General features: G+C 34.4%; 1 long non-coding RNA gene across 1 annotated transcript in view; it reads left to right on the forward strand.

The window, feature by feature from the left end:
* LOC123639862 overlaps window positions 1–21,065 on the forward strand; it is a 177,882-nt gene that overhangs the window by 56,513 nt on the left and 100,304 nt on the right. The window contains exon 2 of the long non-coding RNA XR_006735823.1: window positions 16,005–16,115. This is a non-coding gene — a long non-coding RNA (uncharacterized LOC123639862). The remainder of the gene's footprint in view (window positions 1–16,004; window positions 16,116–21,065) is intronic.

Genomic DNA, 21,065 nt, shown 5'->3' on the forward strand with positions numbered 1-21,065 from the left:
GCACAAAGGATATCCTTAAGTAGTTCCTTTTGCATAGATGGTCCTAAGTATTAAGACCAATTAGCACTGTTTTAAGCTTCCTTAGTTGCCTTAGTACCCTTTAGTTAACTATAATACTAAAGTCCCTGCCTAATGGGAAGTACTGTGCATGTGTAACCTGTATTGTATGTAAATATACAGTGATACAGAGAGAGAGCTCGGTATCCCTTGCCAGAAAGAAATTTAAGGCTCCACAAGCAGGCAAACAGTGTGGATCTTACTCTCAAAAGAACTACTGCCACCTCCCAGGAGTGAAAGTTCCTGGAGGATTCCTATCTTAACTAGGAATGAGAGACTGTGTATGTAAGTAACAACTAATAAACTCATCTAACTCACCAAGCTGGATTGTTCTTTGGTGTCTTGGCATCAGCTCAGTTTGGAGGGTGGTATTTCTACACCATCCTGAGATTTTCCCGAAACAAGTGGTAGTAGCTAACATACGTTATGCATTTACTCTATGCCCGGCATAGTTATGTGTATTTCATTCATTAAATTATTTTACCCATGGAGAAGTATATACTACAGGTGTATAGTCTTCCTGAAATCCTTGGGGACAGATGTGCTTCAAAAATTAGAAGTTTTTAAGTTCCAGAAAGATAATATAGTGCATATATTATAGATATATATTACTCCAAGAAGGGGCTGGGGCAGTTCTCCATAATCAAACACACTAACATTTCTATGAAGAAACTCATAAACATTCCTACTACATGAGAAAATATGGCTATAAATAACCCACATCAGTTCAGATTTTTTTTTTTTTTTTATTGCCTAAATGAGTTTGGTCCAACCTTAAAAAAAGTTTTTAGTTTTGAAAATTTCGGATTTTATAATCGTGTGTGAGGGACAGTGATCTATATTATTTTTTGCATTTTACATATGAGGAAATCAAGATATAAAGATATTAAGTAGTTGGTACAAAATTATATTTTAAATGAGTTTGGGAGCTAGAAATTGAACTCAGGCAGTTTGGCTTCAGAATCTCTCAACCTCTGTTCTTTACCACTATTCCTTGAGCCTGAACAATAAAGAGAAGATAATTTATCTTTCTCAGTAGTTCAAAAAATTTTGATTCTGTGTTCCTACAGATAAATTCTTTTTGTAAGATGTAATTCATTACTTCATAAGAACCTGTTGTTTTTTCTAATGTTGAGAAGAGACATAACCTCCATTCATTAACCTTAATTTTGCTTTTAGAAGAACAAATAGTAAATACATTCTTAAATGACAGTATTTCAAATAGTTAAGGATGGTTCTTGATGGTTTCCTTTATTTTTTTCCCCTTTCTTTATCTAAACACTCTCAGTTCAGTCATATATTACTTCCTTTTCTTTTTCATAGCAAGTCCAAATGCCTTCCTCATAAGTATCATGTTTTTATTAATGTCCGTTTAAAAAACATATGCAATGGGCACAAAGAAATGTAAACAACATTGGAAACCAAGAAAGGGGGGTGGATGGAAGGTGGTGAGAAGTAAAACTTACCTATCAGGTACAATGAACACTATTCTGGTGATGGGCACACTAAAATCCCCAACTTAAGAATTACACAAGGTATCGATGTAACAAAAACATTTGTACCCCCATAATATTTTGAAATTAAAAAGTTAATAATAGAACAAGAGATCAGTTAGTTGGCTGTTAATTAACTGATTTGGGTTTTGATCACTGAACCAGCCAAAGACTCCATTATTATTAACTCTACCTTCTAGTTTGGCAGTAAAACTAATTTCACAAGATAAACTACAGCAGATATGGTAAGGGAGTGAAAAGAATTTGCACTTGTGGGAAAAGATTTATTTGTTATTAACTAGCTTAATATTTAATCTAGTAAATAAAAATATAAAAGTGCCCTTTTTTAGGAAGATCGTGAGACTTTGGGAAAAAAACAATAAAACATCTCATTCATCATAGCCTGCTATTTAGAAATAGACCAAAGCCTTTCCTCTTGAAAAATTTGGATTTAAGTTTAAAAGGGTAAGTGTAAAAAAGTCACTGCTAAAAGGGAAAGTCACATTTGATGGCATGTTGAGAAGAACTGATTAGAAGAATTTTCTACCTCAAATGTCCTTAGAGATATTTATATTTTTTTATCCCCGTGATTTCAAGCTTTCAAGGTAAATGCTCTTCTTCTCTTTTCTAATCTTTCCAAGGCATATTGGGAAGACTGAACATTTATCAAAAAAATCAAAAGAACATAGAATTTTTTTTTTCATTTCTCACAATTTATTTGCAGGGAAGCTAAAGGGGTTGATATACTTACCTACTAAAAGAGAGCTTGTTTTCATATATGTTTTCTCTTAAGGCAAAAACCTGATTCACAGAATGGTGAGGAAAGAGGGAATACATCCTTCTGCTCCCTAATGAGGGCAAATGACAGACTTTTAAACACAGCCAGCCAAACCTAGAAGTGGTGTAAGTTCAAGGTTTTATGGAATATTTTGAAATCAACAAAAGTTTTATCCACAAAATATCTTCTGCCCTATCAGTGTCTGAGTCATTCACCAATAATTTATTTTCTTACTGTTAAGGAATTTTGTATCTTAGACAGCAACACTATAACCTGAGAGGCAGTGCACTAGTAAATATTATAACTTACCATGCATGGGTTGAACAGTTATCTCAGCTTATCAAAGAATAGTGTCTTATCCAAGAAGGGTAGATTTTAATAGGACTGGAAACAACTTGAACTTGAATGGCTATATAGAAGGCACAAGGAGGAAAACATTATGGATCTACATTTCTTCACAGGGAAGAACAGGGTGATCCTATTTTTCTAGATTTATTTTCTTCAGCTGTCAGGGAGCTTTCTCCTTGAAAGGATTGAATTTTCTACTGCACATATTATCAGTACTCAGCAATCAGAATTCAATTTCTTTGTAAGCAGGGCTTCTTATCAATCAGTTACTAATGCTATTTAATAAAGAGATTGAAAAGTAGAGGTTGTTGGGTTCAGTGAAAAGCTTCCTGAAATTTGAATGTTTTTTGTTTTTGTTTCTCTGGTTGATAATCCATTTTGAAATGCTCCTGCAGATGTCTTAGTTGGTAACTGTTTTTGTTTTTTAGGCACCAAACCCACTTTTGGTTAAGACTTATTTAATAGTATTCTATAAGGAAAAGTACTTACCTTATTTTCGTTTATGGACAACAGAATCTTGATTACAAAGTTGATTAGAGTTTATTCAATTTAGTTATCTAGCTGAAAGTAAACAAGAAAAGGTTGTATAATACAAGATTCTATGAAGTTAACAAGGACAAATATAATTGTGATTAAATCTACATTATTGTATTATTGTACGTTTAACTTGAACATAACTATATATAACAAAGTATATAATTATTATGTGGGGTCTGATATTAATGGCTAATTTCATTAGAGTTTGGTAAAACCTCTTTGGCAAGGATTGACTAAAGAATATATTTCTACTTTGTTCTGCTTTTAATTTGTTTTTCTTTTTTATTTCAATATCTAAGCCCTGCATTTTTTATATAGGATTTACCCTAATCTTCCTGCTGGTGATACTAGTATGATTGCTTCTTTGATATTACCAATTTCAAAGTTATCATTCTCTGCATCTGAAACTGCTCGAGGCTTTAAATATAAAATTTTAAACAGAATTTCACAAGCTGGATTTATTTTAAAAATAAATTTAATTTTCCCCCTTTAGTATAAAAGTAGCATATACTCATCATAAAATTTAGGTAAAGGTAAGATAAATACTATCCATTATTTTATTAAACTGTATATATCCTTTCAGATTTTTATTATATCTTTATGCATATAGAAATTTCAAATTACTTCATATCCTAGGTTGTACCCCTTGTTTTTCACTTAGTATATCATGAGGCTCTTTCCTTTTCAATAAATATTCTTCTACAACATCTTGAATGGGCATATTGAAACTCATTTAAATAACCACTATTTTGAACATTTACTTCCATTGTTTTTCTATTATAAATAACACTGTGCTAAATATTTTGCAGTTAAATATTTGAGCACAGTCATAGTATTTTTCTCTTGAACTGCAGTGGGGAAGAAGGGATCAGGTTTATAAGTCTTTGTCTTTTTTGTTAGCAAGAGTGAAATTTATTTAAAATAGTATACTCTGAATAGAGCAAGGACTCTGCAGCACTGAAGGCAGCAATGCAGAGAATATGCAGTTAAATATTTTACAAAAATTTGTGAAGACAAAGTCTATGCAATTCAGAATTCAACTCATGATCCTGATCCCCATAACTTCTTTAAGGTTTCGGGATCTACAGGAGGTTTGTATTCTCCTGATCATTTCTAAGTCTAACTTCCCACTTTCCTGAGCCTCTCAATTTTACTTATGTTTTTCTTCTAGAGTGTTCCGTTTTCTCTGTATGACAAAGATCAAAATTTGGAACTCATCCAATTTTTTGTTTATTTAAAAATCCAATCATTTATTTACTTATTCAACAAAAATTTATTGAGTACCTAACATGTGGTCACATTTGTTTTAAGATGCTAGTAATATGGCCCCTAGCAAAAAAGATAAGAAACCCCTGCTTAATTGGACCTTACATCCTAGTTGGGAAAGATAGGTATTATAACTGAAAATAAGCAAAACATTTAATAAAGTGTCAGGTACTGATAAGGTTCATTGAGCAGATAATATTTGTGTGAAGAGCTGAAGGGGTAAGAAAGCAAATCATGTGGATGGGTATCTTTGCATGAGCATTTTTCATAGAGGGGATAAAGAGGGCAAATACCTAAAAGTTAGAGTATTTCTGGTACTTTCAAAACCTGTGTGACTATGACTTCTCTCTATTATGGATACCTAGATGGTAAAGTAATGATGATAGCAAATGCATATGTATACTTCCTCTTTTAATTTGAAGTATAATCCAGTTTTCTCTATCCTTTACTTGAAAATATACCTTACCGTCTTCATTTTTATGCCCCCAAACCAAACGATAAGTCATTTTCTCTAGATTTCACCTTTTCTCCCCAACCATTTTCTGCAAAGAAAACAGAGCACTGGAGATTTATTCTCTGCTGATGTGAGTTATGGTCTTAACCAACAACAATTTGGTCTTAAAATTTTTTCCTTTACATTTAAATGCTCAAAAAGTATTAAATTTTTTTTTAAAATTCAGTCTATTTTCATGTCATCATGATGGATTTTGCAATTTGAATGCTCAGCTGCTCCAAACTCAGGTGTTCTTTAAGATATGCTTTTGTGATTCTGGGTCTCCTCCAGTTCCTGTGACTCATTTTTTCCACAATCCAGTAGGACACCCAGCCTCTGCCATCACCACTCTTCCTTCCTTCCTCTTGTCATTTGTATTTACTTGAAGCCCATTGTCACTTCACCTGTGTTCTCTACTCTCTTGATTACAACCTTGACCTACACTTCTTTTCTTACCCCATACAGCCATATAAGAATTTAAGAGAAAACAATATAGTTTGCCACTCTTTAGGCTGAGTATCCCATCCTTCCCTTCTTCCCAGAGATCTACCGGTCCTAGGCTAGGAAATGTATAAAAACAGTAGGTCATGAGCACTCCACTTGTAGCTCACACATCTTTGACTTTGGTATTTCAGAAATGTCTTGGGAAACTTGGTTCTTTTTCTGTATCCCAAGTTCTCAGTGACTAAAATTCTGCCTCATTCCTGTGTGTTCCCAGTGACAATATTTTTTGCCTGGTATCACATATCTGCCTAGTAGCCTTCACTTCAGATGGTCTTATTTTCCATCCCTGGCTCCTTGACCAGCCATTATCACTCTCTACTAATGATTAGCCAGCCACCTACAGTGATCTATGCTGATTACCTACCACCTGGACTTTTTGGTCATTACTGTCCTAAACCTACTTGACTAGACAGCTTGATTTTTATCTCAGTTCATATCTCCTACGTTACCATTTCCTAGAGGTCTTTATTCCCAGTTTCCTTAGATTCATCCCTAGGATAACTAAGCCCTGTCCTTACTGACATGTTTAGAATGTCTCTCCTCATTCATTGTCTGGTACATCTTATCAATACTCAGTCCTTGGTGCAGAATTCCATTATATTGCTCTATTTCACCTTTAATTTCTTCAGTATTCCTTATTTGGATGACAGCACTAACATTCTTTTGACTACTGAAAGCCTGTTTCTTTCAAAGTCATTTTTGTGTTTGTTTGCTTTGGGGTAGTGAATTACGAACATTGATACTCACTGACTAATCTAGCAAGATAATTTGCTTTATTATTGTTACCAGTTCTAAGTGATTCTGCAGGGTAATGGTGGTTTTTTGACTTAAATGAATAAAATGTTGTTCACTTCAGAAGCTTTTAGAAACATTTGTTTACTGTTACTTGGAAGATTGATTATAGCTTGGGACTGTAAATATGCTTGTTCTTCAGACATTTTTTCTTTAGGATAGTTGATTCTGTTTTACCTCAGTATTCTCGTAAAACAATTAAATTGCAATTAAATTGAAAGTAGTATTAGGAAATATAAATTTTTTGTAAGCTGAGATGATAGCGCTCGAGTTTACCAAATACAACAAATTTTGGAAACCATAACATTTTAAAAATTTATTTACATTTGGAAAATAATTGTTGGACAAGCAGATATGTACATTTTTCACATAACTGTTATTTTTGCCAATCCATGAGTGAATAAATAGCAAAAGATACAAGATAAGATTTATGTATCTAGTTATAAAAATTTAATTAAGTTTAATAGTCTTTTGCTGGGACATCATAAAAGCCCATAAGATGTTATTTTATTTAGGTTGATTGGATGTAACAGAAACACAAAATGACAGTGGCTCAAATGTGATGAAAGTTTATTTCTCTTTCTCAAAAAAGTCTGAATTTATATAATCCAAGGCTGTTGTGGTAACCTACAGATTTCTGTAGCAATGTGCCCTTTATCCTAAAGTTTCAAAGTAGAGAGAGCTCCAAGAATTCCTGTTTCAAATAGAAGGATAAAGAAAATTGTATCACCAGGGCTATACCCCTTCATGTTAAGGACACAGTGCACACCATTTTATACACAGCTTCAATTTACATTTGATTAGTGACAACTTAGTCATGTGACCATACCTATTTGTAAGGAAGGATAGGAAATTAAGTCTTTGTTCTGGGTAGCAGTGTGCTAAGGGACAGTCACCAGTCTATGATGGAGTTGAAATGTATTTTTAATAATATATTGTAGTGAATGTGAATTTTATTGGGATGAAGTTCTCTAAGATAGTGCTACCCAAACCTTTCTTCCAACCACATGTGAAATCCAACATACAAACCAGAGAAAGCTGAGCTACCTGATTAAAATGGTGGGTGTAGGAATGTCACCAGTGTCACTCATCTTCCCCAACTTCCCACAAACCCAGCCTCACAAAGGAGCTTGAGGTTCCTAGGGCTTCATGGATCAGTATATAGAATACTCCTTCATAGTTTTAAATGAATTTTGATGTAAAATAAAGAGTATATTATGACCACTGCTAAAAGATCAATAGGCATTGTCATGAACAATAAAAATGATTTTACTGAGAGTGAGAAACAACTTCGGATAAGACTGCCTCAACCTTTGGTTAAATAATTCATTTTCCAAAAATATCCATGTTGCAATACCTGGGAGAGTCAAGCAATACTTCTTTATGGCAAATGTTCACAAGACTATCTCTGAATCATGAAGCAGTTATTAATTCATATTCATCAAATGCCTAAGAAATTTTATTATATTTTATGTTGAAATAAAAACATTTTGCAATTACAGTAATAACCAGATATTTTTAAAAAGCTTAATTAATGGCTTTCTATGTCAGTTACTGTGACTGACTTTGGAAAGTGTTGTCTCATTTTATCCTTAAAATAAGTCTACAAGCATGCCAGGTAAATGAGGTGTTGTTGAGCCTAACTTTAAATCTTCAAATGCAATAAAGAAAGTCTTAATTTTATAATTCTTATGAAAAATGCTATTAAAAGAAAGCAGCCTGATTCTTTGCTTTGATCTACATTAACAGAATCACAGAGTTTTAGAATTGCATGTTGGAAAGGGACCGTAAGGGTCTAATCCAATGACACATCCAATGTTTAAATGTACTTTCATAGTAAGGGGTCTAAGCTGTTAATAAGCCCTACAAGAGTGAGACTTGATTTAAACAACATATACCTTATGCCCAATGATGTGATTTTGCTTTTTTTTCCTATGTTATATATTTGGAAGATCAAAATTATTAGTATTATTTCCTTAAAAATAGATATAGGAATGACTTGAAGACAAAGAAAATGTTAAGTCACTAAACCTGTTTGTATTTAATTGTGAAAAAAGTGGCTGCTAATTGTTCCATGATCTTAATTGTGGCCTGGGGAAAATTATTTTGGGATTCATGTAATTTTGGCTTGATATAATCACATGGGAGGTGGTACTTATATTTTTATGGATCTCTAAAAAGGTCTCCAGATAACTTGGAAAAAAACATTGAAAAATTGTGAACAGATTGTAGTTGGGAGACTTCTTTTCATTCAGTCTATTAGAAAGTTTTCAAATAAATCATCTGAACAGTGATATGACTACAGTGGTAAAACAGAGTTGAGTTCTGACACTAGACCAACCAGGGAAGGATAAATTTATATTACTTTACTGTTCCTGCTGTAACAAATTACTACAAACTTGGTGGCTTAAAACAACGCACATTTGTTCTCTTACAGATCAGTAGGTCAGAATTCCAAAATCACCTCACCAGGCTAAAGTCAACATCAGCAGGGCCATATTCCCTCTGTAGATTCTAGGACAGAATTTGTTTCTGGAGACTTCCCCATTGCTTGGCTTGTAACCCCCTTCCTACATCTTTAAAGTAAAGTTCTTTTCATACCACATTGCTTTGATCTCCTCTTCTGCCTCCCTCTTCCACATGTAAGGCTTGTGGTTACATTGTGAACCCCTGGATAATCCAGGATAATCTCCCTATCTTAAAGTTATTTCATTGGTAAAATTAATTCCATCTGCAATCTTAATTTCCCTTGTAATTTGCCATATAACCTTACGTACTCACAGTTCTGGGGGTTAGGAAATGGGAATCTTTCAAGGGGAATTACTCTGTCTACCACAAGGTTTTTAGGCAATATTTCCAAAATCTTGCTCAAGAATTTTCCAAAATTCTTAATAATATACATAGAGCTGAAATTTCAAGGCATATTTTATTTTCTGATCAGATTTACTTAAGTAATAAGGAAAACAAAGCATTAAGTTATATTCTTAATATCTCTACTCAGCGAGCACAAAACACATTTTCTACTCACTTGTCTCTCTACTTTAAAAAAAAATCAACACCATGAAGCCATAAAGTCAAATTAAAATCCCACTATGCTAGAGTAATTTTAAAGAATTAGCAATAAAAATCTAGGTGGCAAATTCACTTGTTACAATTACTAAAAAATATGAATTTCCAAATTTAGTGAAAATGTCCGCATAGTTGAGGGCCGCGAGTCAGTTCTAAAATGTTAATTGCTCTCGTTAGTAATGTTCTTGTTTCTCTGAAAAAAATGGCAGTGTTTATGCCTTCACATAATACTTGAACATCTGCTTTCTTTTATTCAGCCCCCAAGGGTAAGAAAACTGTGTTAGACTCTTTCCCTCTCTCTTGGAATTCATCAGTCACTGTCAGTGGAGGGCCTGTGCCATGCACAGTCATGCCCAATGTTTTATGGGCATGAAAATATTATAAAAGAGTAGCAACACATGTTTCTTGCCCTGGAAAATCAATCAAAGCAGTGGAATAATTTTGAGAAACCAAAGGGAGTACGTGATCTTTTGTATTATCACGAAATAGTGACCCAGTACCTCTGAAGGAAAACAAAAAAGGATTGTATTAAATGTGGACAACATGAAATATGATAAAAATGAAAATTAACTTTATTCATAAGAGGAAATATTGAAACATTTTCATTAAGATAGAAATTTAAAGCACCAATAGATGAGTTCAATCTCATTGATACATTTACTATTCCTCTATCAGATCATGCCTTTTCCACAATCCTGTGAGGAAAATAGATACTACTAAGAAAAGCAGCGATCTGTGTTTTTCTAATGGATGGATGTCCAACACACATACTGTTTGACAGTTTTTAGTTAAAACAAAAATAATTCCTAATTAGCTAGTCCAAATGAACCTTAGTCCAGTAGTGTGAAAGTCAGACCTGCAAGAAGAGTTGTTGCCCTAACTTCCAAAGAATAGGTTGCCAGGTCTAGTTTTAAAGAGAGCTGCAAGTAAATAATTTTAAATTAGAATTGTTCAAGTTTCATTTCACTAATGTCCTGAAATTGGGCACCAGGGGTAAATACCAGCATGAATAGATACACTGGCCTAGAGTTGGAGTCGTCCCCAACACAAAGCAAATAGATTTAACCTCTTCTCACAACAAGTAACGTAAAATTCATATGTGTGGTACATACACGCTAACATACCTCACCACTTAACAAAGCCAAATCTCTCTGTTATAGGATAATATTGTCAGATATTATGGCTGTAGGAAGAAACCTTATTAAAATGGGCTCATATTTACAAGGGAGTAATAACTTGTTTTCATGCCCTTGACTTGGCACCATAGAATGATTTTAGTTTTCTTTTTTAGAAAGGATTCTTTTATTCTGGCCATTGGCATTTTGTTTGCCACTCTTAGCAGACATATAACAATTACATTTATAAACTTGACAGGAGGCTTTTAGAAAATGACTGCAAGTCTATAATTGGGAAATTTACTTCATTTTTCTTGCTTCTGCTTTCTCTTCCTCATAAGATGTTTGTTCCTGGTAAATAACTTTCTTAACAGTGTTATCACCTCAGGGAGTCCATGCAGTCAGTCTGACCCAGCCGGCTTTGTCAGGGTGCTGGGACCCTGGTGTTAGGCAATATTCAGACCAGCCAGGGCCCCATTGCCACCTTCTTTCAGTGCTGCTTGCAGTGGCTGGAAATAAAGGGCAACATAATTACTTCTCAAAAGGAAGGCATTAGGAAGGCATGTTTAGCGATCCTGAAAGGAAGTTAAATTATTAGTAATAAAGATATACCTATGGAAAAACAGAATAGAATTTGAAAGACCAAAAGGAAGTTTATTTCAGAAGAGATAATTTTTCTCTTTCTCTCTCTCTCTCTCCCAGTACTGGTTAGAATTGAATAGTTCTTTCTACTATTTCCTGAAGAAGAATAAACTATACATCCCTCCTTTTTACAAAACACTATCTCATCTGTAGCCATAAACACTCAGTGAAGCATAAATTAGTGTAGGTATACTTATGGCTACAGCACATAATTTTGTGTAGTTATTCGCGTTATTTGCAGTGTTACAATAGAGAAAAATATCCTATCAAATGGGGTTGTCTTTGTCCATTTTGTGCTGCTATAACATAATACCACAGCCACAGATTGGGTAATTTATAAAGAACAAAAACTTATTGGCTCACTGTTCTGGAGGCTGGGAAATCCAATATTAAGGTGCCAGCATCTGGTGAGGGCCTTCTTACTGCATCATCCCATGGTAGAAGTGGGCAGGGAGGGAGAGAGAGAGAGAGGAGGGAACTGAACTTGTCCTTTTATAAGGAACTCAACCCTGGGAAAATGGCATTAATCCACTCATGAGGGCAGCTATACTCTGTGGCTGTGAGCTGTTATCCTGCTGCCAAAATGGCTCTTCAGAAGAAGATCATCAAGGCTCAAGAACAGAGAGAATGTTTGCTGGGGCAGATGAGAGCTGCAGTGCACTGCTTCAAGCAAAATGTACACTCTGAGCTCATACAACACTTTCAAACATTTATTCATTGAACAAATATTTGTTGAATACCTTCTTGGGTCAGGCAGTGTAGTAGGTAGCTCCTAGGTGTGCAGGTTGAGCAAAACCAATATGATTTCTGTTTAATGGAGCTCAGTTCTGAAGGAGAGAGGTATACTATCCAAACAATCACATGATAAATGTGTATTGCAAATTGCAATAATGTATGAAGGCTTTCAAGTTCTTATAACAGTGGGGAGACTGATATGGTCTGAGGAGTCAGAGAAGGATTCCCTGAAGAGTAATACTTAAAGACTCAAAAAAAAAATATGTAGAAGATAACTAGGTGAGATATTTGGTGGTTGGAAGGTGTCGTAGAATTGATGAAAATGGTGGAGAAAAATCATTTCCAACACAGCATGGGCAAAGGCCCTGAGGTAGAATAAGACCTAGCATATTCCAGGAAGTGAAAGACAGTCAATGCAACTATAGTGTAGAAAGTGATTCCTAGAAAGGCGGCTGTTATACACTTCAGGGGGAAAAGAACCAAACACTTGGTCAAAGATTTCCAAACCAGCAAGTGACTGTTTCATCACTTAGTTCCAGTCATCAGGAATGCTCGCCAAACTTGAAGTTCCTCTGCTTCTCCATTGACCTCCTGAGTCTTGATCTCTGGGAGGACAGCCAAAAAAATTGCATATTTCAAATTGCCTGGGTGATTTTCATATATTTTAATGTGAAAACCAGTGCAGTTGGTAGTAAAGATTGATTAATGATTTTGGAGAGGCAGGTTTCTTTTAATGGAACCCTTATTGGGTGTATTTTAGCTTTCTCTTCCTGCATGATAAAATACTTAACAAATTTAGCAGCATAAACAACACTGTTATTACCTCATGGTTCTGTAGGTCAGAGTTGTGAGCATGGTGCGGGTGGGTTCTCTGTTCTATATTTTCTAAGACTAAAATCAAAGTGTTGGTCAAGCGAGGTTATCATCTAGAGGCTCTGGTGAAGAATTCACTTTCTCATTCATTCAGGTTATTGGAAGAATTCTTACATTCATTGCAGATGTAAGACTGAGATCCCAGTGTTCTTGCTAGCTGTCAGCTGGGAAAGCTTTCTTCTCCTAGAGGGTGCCTGCAGCTCTTTGCCATGTGGCTCCCATAGACAGTTTTAGGCTAAAAGGAGCACGTCTCTCTGACGTCAAATCTCTGATTTCCTCTGTCTGTGACCTCTAAATCCAGATTTAAAGGACTTGTAATTAGGTCAGCCTCACCTGTATAATTTCCCTTTTCATTAACTCCAAGTCAACTACATAGTGACCTTAAATTGCATCTGCACAATCGTATGCCAAGTAACACAATCATGGGAATAATATCTCATCATATTCACAAGTTCCACTCATATTCAAGGGGGCAGATTACGAAGGGTGAGGGTCATTGGGGATCATCTTAGAATTCACAAGGTAGTTTCTGGAGCCATGAACCTTATATGCAGTATTTAATTTGATACAGCAAACTAGGAGATAGATATAATAAGATATAACATTACTGTAAGTCCCTTGTTGCAGCTGATGAAACTGGGGCTCAGGGAGTTTAAGAAACTTGCCAAAAGCCATTCAGTTTGTGAGTAAGAAGCTTCAATCTAACAAGCTTCAATTTGTCTGATTGTTAATCCTGTTCTTGTGATCAGAATCTGTACCTCAGTATTTTTATTTACTTCCTTTTCTATGTAGTCAAAGGGAGATGGAGGAGATTCATTAAGGATGAGTCTAGGGATATCTTAATAGAGATCTTCTCTCATGGTACTCTGCACCTTAAATCTTAAGAAATTTATTTATTTTTTCTTTTTTCTCTCTCTCCAAGTTAAAGTTCTGTAAAAATCATGCTTACGTTGTATGCAGAACTGCTATTATTTCTTTTTGCAATTTAAGATATAGGTTATTTTATAAAGGGGAAGAAAAGTGAAGCCAGCCTGAAATTCCAAATTTTTATTGTTATATCCTTATAATCTTTAGGAATTAGTCTTACAAATGGTGACAATACAGTTTGGTGCCATTTCCTTAATGGTGAAGATGTCAGCTATTTTATGAACTATTATTTTGACCATTAGGGCAAATGTCAATACAGAACAAGAGAGAAAAATTACATCTTAGTATTATCATGAAAATAGTTTCTCATCACCAATCTTTGTAAAACTCTTGGAGACCTCCAGGAGTCAGCCAATCACTTTGAGAATTTGCCTTGGATAAATGAGCAGAAATGGCATTGCTGTGTTAAATGGTGTTTTTCGAGATCAAAGGGCAAATCTTATGACCAGGTCCTTCACTGAGTACCAGCTATGTAGGAACTGAAGATCATAACCGCATTTATTTGAAGACATTGTCTAGAACACTTGGCTTAGTGTGGGAAATATCAAGCAGAACACTGGTAGGGTTTCAGCCAACAAAAATCTGGATTTCTCTTGCACTGTTCTGAGAAGGTAACATGCAGAGAAAGTGAAACACAAAGCCATCATCGATTTCTGACTAAAGCATTATACAATTTCTTCCTTACACACTTTCCTTTGTGCCTGTAAGTTCGTGTTTCTCAATCAAGAACTCGAGATCTGCTACAACCTTACTTCAACCTACTTTTCTACACATACATATATCTTGTTCTATTTTGCACATCCTTTTTGTACCAGCTAAACAGAAATATTCCCAGCTTTTCTATGTGTGACACCCTTTCCTACCCTTTGGTTGCTTTGTGGTCTCAGCCTTCCTTCTTTGATCTATACACATCCTCTCTGCTCTTTAAGACCCAGAATAATTATATCTTATCTATGGAGATGTTGTAATAGTCTCTGCCAAAGTGAAGATATTTTGTAGAGAAAATAAGAATCACATAGACAGCCATCAGAAAATAGTACAAGACAACTGTTAGTGCTGCCTCTCCTGCAACAGCAGTTTCTTCCTCTTTGTATAGAATGTGCCAACATCTTATTTAAAATGTAGGATACTAAAGGACAAAAAGCATATATTACCTTTACACCTCTATAGCTGATCGAGTCCTTCAATAAATTAAAGAAAATGGTGCTTGGGTTTGGAAGAAGGTGTAGTCTATTTGATTATAAAAAAAGAATAAATGATGAAGACAAATGCCCAATATGTTGAGTGCATGATGAGCCCATGGATTAATAAGTTAGCTAATTAACTTCTTTCTATAGCTCACAGGAAGCACAAAATTGTAAAATTGAGTAAGTATAGGTTTGGGAGTCAGCCATCAAATTTATCTTCACCTCTTACTGTGTGATAAGAAGAAAAAGTTATTTAACTGCTTTGAATGTCAGTTTCTTCAGTTGTATCATATGTATGATAATAAACATCTTACAGAGTTGTGATGATAAAAAGCATTAACACATTGAGCACCTGAAATTTGATAAGTATTAGATGCTATTTAAATGTTGAGATTGTGCTCTTATTTTTTATGGCCATTTAAATTATTTTTTAATTATGAGTAATTATGTTGTACATTGCTTTAAATTGCATACATACACACATACACATGTACACACTCATTGCAAGCGTATAAGATCTTATGCATAACAACACAAAAGGGCAAGTGTTTTTAAAAGCTTTTTAATTATCACTCATCTATCTGTATCTATAATCTACTTATCTAGCTATTATCTATCTATCCATCCTATGTTATGTGAGAAACTAAAGTATAAGCCGTGATATTCATGTATGAGCAATGACTACCAAATAGCATGTAATATATTTAGAATATTATCATGAGAACTGGTTGAAATTTCAAGACCACTTACTGACTTGGTGGTCCTATAGAATTATGCCTCTAGTTGTGGCCTAGTGAACTTTCTTGGAATTCCTATAACTGTGTCACTGTGAAAGTGTTGAAAGGGCCATTCCTTCATCAAGATCAATATTCCAGAGTCCACAATTAGAGTCAAGTTCTCAACAACTGGGAAGACTGCCTTTCCTTTAGTCTGAGGCTAAGCCCTGATTCTGCTGTCTCTGTAGGAGCAAAAGACTGCTACATTTCATATATCATTATATTTGTTTACAACCATTTCCTTATATTTAAGGTGACCAAAATCTGATCCAAGGAAAAGCAGTGTTCTCAAAATCCAAACTGACAGAGGAACAGAGTTTAGGTCAGGAGCCCAATATACCAGTTTCTTAAACCAGTTTATTCTACAGATATTTAAAACATCTAAATTTGTTACTGTGGATCTTATTAACAGGAACACAAGGAAAATCTGAATCAAACTTGTTAATATGAAGGAGATGGGAAAAGAATGGAATGGACATTGGGCAATAAACATTTGGACTACTGGTTCTCAAGAAAACAGCTGGTGAGCACCATATCAGATATTCACAGATTTAATCTATACTCTTAAGACAATTTGTGACTTAATCCATTTCATATAATGTTCCTCTGATTCATATTTTCAAAGAAAAGATTCATTAACCTCCTTTGCTCATTGGTACCAAGGCATGGAAAACTTTCACGATTTGGAAATTTTCAGGATAGCAGTTTATTCTATTCTTAAGGATGATAAAGACTTTCTCTTAACCTTTATATTACTATCTTTAGAGATCCTTCAAAACAATTACTAAGTGTTTTCTTCAGGGAGGGGGAAATGTGTCATCTAAACTATAAATGGTAATATCAGTAGTTTTAAGGGCATAAGAAGATAATGTATGTAGGTTAAGGGAATTCCAAAATCTAAGAGTATTGGAAAATTTCAGCTGCCATGGACCAGATTTCAGACCTTTGTTCTCTTTTAGCCTTGACAGTAGCAACCTGATTTTTGGAAGGACTCTACATCCCAAAACCCACCAAAAATTCCTTGTTGTTCCTTTAGTAGGCAAGGAGCACTGATTGTTGAAGGGGGTTCCATTATGGGCTTTGACAGAGATTTAGCTGGAAGTATCCATGTACTTTCTAGTTTCTGTGGTATCTGTGGCTTCAAGCCTACAGGATTTCAACTGAGGTAAGTGGCTATTAATACATCCTTTAGAGGGTGGGAATTAACTCAAGGTTTTAAACAAAGTGAGAATTACTTATTCTGGCTTCTTCTGCATTCTCATTTCATCCAGTAGATTATCCACAATGAGTCATGTGCAGTTCAACAGAATCTAACCAAATAACTTAGTCCTTTGCAATTAAGAACTAGATACTTTGACAGCTGAAGAAGTCAATCCCTTATTTTTGTAAAATGTCCCTGTCATGCTCTAATTAGGGATACCATTGGAATCTTGTTAAATGAAGACTGGTTTTTGTGTTCCATTAATAATAATAGCTTTTCTCCTCTTGGGCTGGTATCTCTCAGAGCAAGAGGGATACAAAAATAATTATCCTGACACGAGGAGAGCATGATCCTGCTTATATTAATTGCAATTAATTTCACCAAAGACTGACTTGAATATCTTGTGAATTGTCAACCCTACTCAGTCTTGTGACTCTTGCAGTAACAGTCTCCTTGAAATTAAGTCTAAAACTAGGGAATAACCCTTTAGGGTTGACCTCAAGATAAAAATGAACAAATATTTTAAAGATTAATCTCCATGATGGCCCAGGTCTTGTTTGGACAAGGAATATGTATATTATACCTGGGAGATAAAATCGCTGGTATTTTGACTTTTGAAAAATAATATTGGTCATACCTACTGTGAAGATCAGGTAAGCTGTAACATGCTATATAAATTAAAAACCAAAATTCTGGAAGAATTGTTTATGTGGCTATTGAAATAACATAAAATAGGAGAGGTGTTGTAATGAGAAAGTGATTGATTGTGAGCTAGTAGTTAAAATCTATGCTTGTATTATGTCCTTTTAAAATTATTTATTGAATGATTTCAATAGAGTAATATTCTAGATCCTGAAGATAGAATAGATATGATTTCTTCCTTTATGCAGTTTTTCCAGCCTAAAGATTACAAAGTAGTATTAAAAGAAATTAAATCTTAATTGTATTATTTTTATCACTGTTTGAAAGATTGGAATGAGTCCTTAATGAGGTAGTTAATTTATCTACACATAAGTCCATTATTCTAGATGAATAATCATCCATTTAAAAAATTTTTAGTACAGTAAGTATAGCAATTTAGGAATGGGCCTTTGAGAATGGAAAACTAAAAACAAAACAAAAAATAGCATGAAAATATTTCCTTTGTTTACAAGGAATACATTTTTTTTATCATTAAATAAAGCTAACTTGTTCCCCAAAAATGATTAATAGAAGTAGAAAAATAACTATTAACCACATAAATACCAATAAAATAATAGAATAAAGAAAAACATTTTAAATAGACTATATATATTCTAACTGTATAATTGTGGTTTTACTATCACATTAAGAACCATCACATTATATCATTTCTTTCGTATCAATCATTTTCTACATGAATTTTAAAAACATTTATCCAGTTTCATTTCTTCAGTGGAAACCTGAAGAAACACACTGTGTATTAAAGTATGGTTCTTCTGTCTTTAATACTGGAGACTTAGTTCCTTACTGAGTCTCCAGTAAGGAGACTAATAAACTTGTTGCCTCTCTTTGAAGGTGAATATCTTAACAGCCAATATTTAGAAGCTTTTCTTATTTTATATAATACCAATATGTTAGTTTTCCTATCTAACACATTTATTTTCCAATATTCGTTCATATTTGAGGTTATACTTCAATGACAAAGAGACAATGCAGCATGGTCAGCATTTGAGACGTAGGAACCATAGTTTTTAATCTCACTAAAGGTCCACCACCAAATCTCACTTCTACCCTCTGAGAAACCTGAGTTTGAGATTTTAGCATGATGTAGAGCCTGGCATGTGTGACAATATTATACAGTTAGTCATTCTTTTATAGTATTGAAGAAGTCACTAGTATCTCGTCAGGCAGCTATGGTGTCTAGATGAGCCATTCTAATTTGTACATTTCCTCACTTCCCCCACCCCCCACCTTTTCTGTGCCACCTCAACCCCAAACTCATCCCTTTCTGTAAGGCAAGACTTTATTACAAAGTTAATGAGTTTCTTACTAAAAGTATTTCTCTGCCTTCCTTAGTCCATCCCCTTTTCTATTCCACGAATTGAATACATGGTTCATGAGCTCATTTATAAAGGCATTTGGGTGGATGGCTTGGAGACTTTAAATAATTTATTGTCAGTTAATGCTCTCTGAGAGAGTAAAAATTCTGGTTAGTTTTCCTCTAGTTTTTGCATCCCTAGAAAAAGATTTCTTTTTAAGTTTTGTGATTCTGATTACTTGAGAAAGTCAATTTTTCTAACTGGAAGGAATGCTCCGTAAAGTAGTATTAGGAAACCTATGTTTTGGCTTCAATCCATTAGTGAATTTAATCATTCAATTTAGTTATTGAATTTTTATGATTTTAGCTACCTATTAAATGGGAACAAGAATCTTACAAATTTTAAAGAAATAAGTGAGATAATAGATTGTGGAACTGCCTTGAAAGTAAAATTATTCAAACAACACAACTGTTGTCACTTTGTAACTACTCTAGGATATATATTGATACCACTCTATACTCATGTATTAATACTATATAAAGAACCACAATATGTAGCACAAAGGTGATATTTTATCTATATAAAATTAAGTTTTGAATACTGTTTGAATGAGCAGAAACGTTTGTAATAAAATATTACAGAGGAAAATTGTTGTCTTATCTCAGTTTTAGTCTCTAAGTTATACATCTATTTAGTTTGTTTGTAAAATGTGAAGAAAAGTCTATATCACACAGATCAATAATTGTACATAGAAATACTTTGAACTCATTCTGAACTGTCAGGAAACTCATCAGTTAAATTGAGTTGACAAAAAAAGATTTAATTTAAATCAGACCCAAAATTAGTTTATCTAGCCTTAATGCACATTTGATAGGTTCAATTTAGTATATCACACATTTGTTGTTTTTAATTTTAAAAATATAGCTAAAATAACTTAAAAAATAAGGTCTGAATCAGATTTTTGCAAAATTCACATGAAATTTCTGTAGAACTCTCAGTTTCTGAGTAAAACCAATTTTAAAGCTTCTAAGATAGTTTGCTATCTAGTTTTCAGACATAAACAAGTGGATCTGAGAATTGGTTCTAATTAGAACATCTAGTGAAAGCCTAATCTTGTCATAAATACCTATATTAGATTCAAATAAGTCCCATTTACCTGTAAATCATTCAGCTACTGAATTAGAAAGGAGGGGTTCTTACTTAGCTCACTATGACACCACCTGGCTTGGTGGTGAAAAGACTGGGATGAGGGAAAGAAACACTTCTTTCTCAGGTTTGGGGTCAAGAGGCCAATTTTCCTAAAGAGCTCTTCTTACCTTTCCTAGAAAAATGAAATGATTGATCCTTTTTATGCAATCAGCTCAGCTGTTGAGCTGAGCTGTTATGTAACATTCATTAAGCAGATTTTCTTATTCTTGTGGAAGCCTTTCATAAGTAGTGTAACATTTCTGCCTCCTTGCTGCAATAGCTAGAGAGTTAATAGATACAGTGGCAGGAGGGGGATACTACTCAGTATATACATTACAGCTTCACTTCACCTGCTTCAAGTTAAACTTAGTTATACCCAAAGTTACACCCAAATATGTCCATAGGAGTATAGATAACTTTTAAAAGCTGAAATAACCTAGTACATAGATGCAAACTACTGCCTCTTTGGGAGTTCTTACCTTTAAAATTTCAATTGCCAGGGAGAAGGGTTTGTAACCTAAGCTGGTATTGGCAAAACTTTAGAGACAACCCAATTGTGGCATCTAGATATACATGGTTGTGTAGTTGCAGATCTAGGGTAATCCATGCAATGATCAGAGTGATTTCACTATCACCCTAGAGATGTGGGTCTCCTCTTAGGGCAGAACTTCAAAGAAAAGATGCTACCTTAATTGTAAATCCCTATCTTTGTCATAGAGAGAACTAAGATAAAAGAAAAACCCATGAACCATATATTCAGACCAAGTATTTTCCCCATATTTTGTGGTCTCTTCCATAACATATTTGCCCGTAGGTTTGTTTGTAATCTAAATTTGCTGCCCTAAGGCTACAAAAGAACACCACTGATATTCTAGAAAGGTACCACGAGGTTTCCCTTTCTGTAGTTGCCTTAGTGGGGTGATGCTTTTCTTGTAATTTTAAAAATAATCTATGAATCAGCTGCAACAGAGCTGGCACAGCCAGTCAACCAGCTGAGGGGGGTGATGTAGCCACGGGCAGTTCTCCTACAGCTTACAGCTTTTGTTTTCTTTCGGAAAAAGGCAGATAGAAAGAAAGTTGTTCT

Source organism: Lemur catta, chromosome 6 (assembly GCF_020740605.2).
Source record: "Lemur catta isolate mLemCat1 chromosome 6, mLemCat1.pri, whole genome shotgun sequence".
NCBI lineage: Eukaryota > Metazoa > Chordata > Mammalia > Primates > Lemuridae > Lemur > Lemur catta.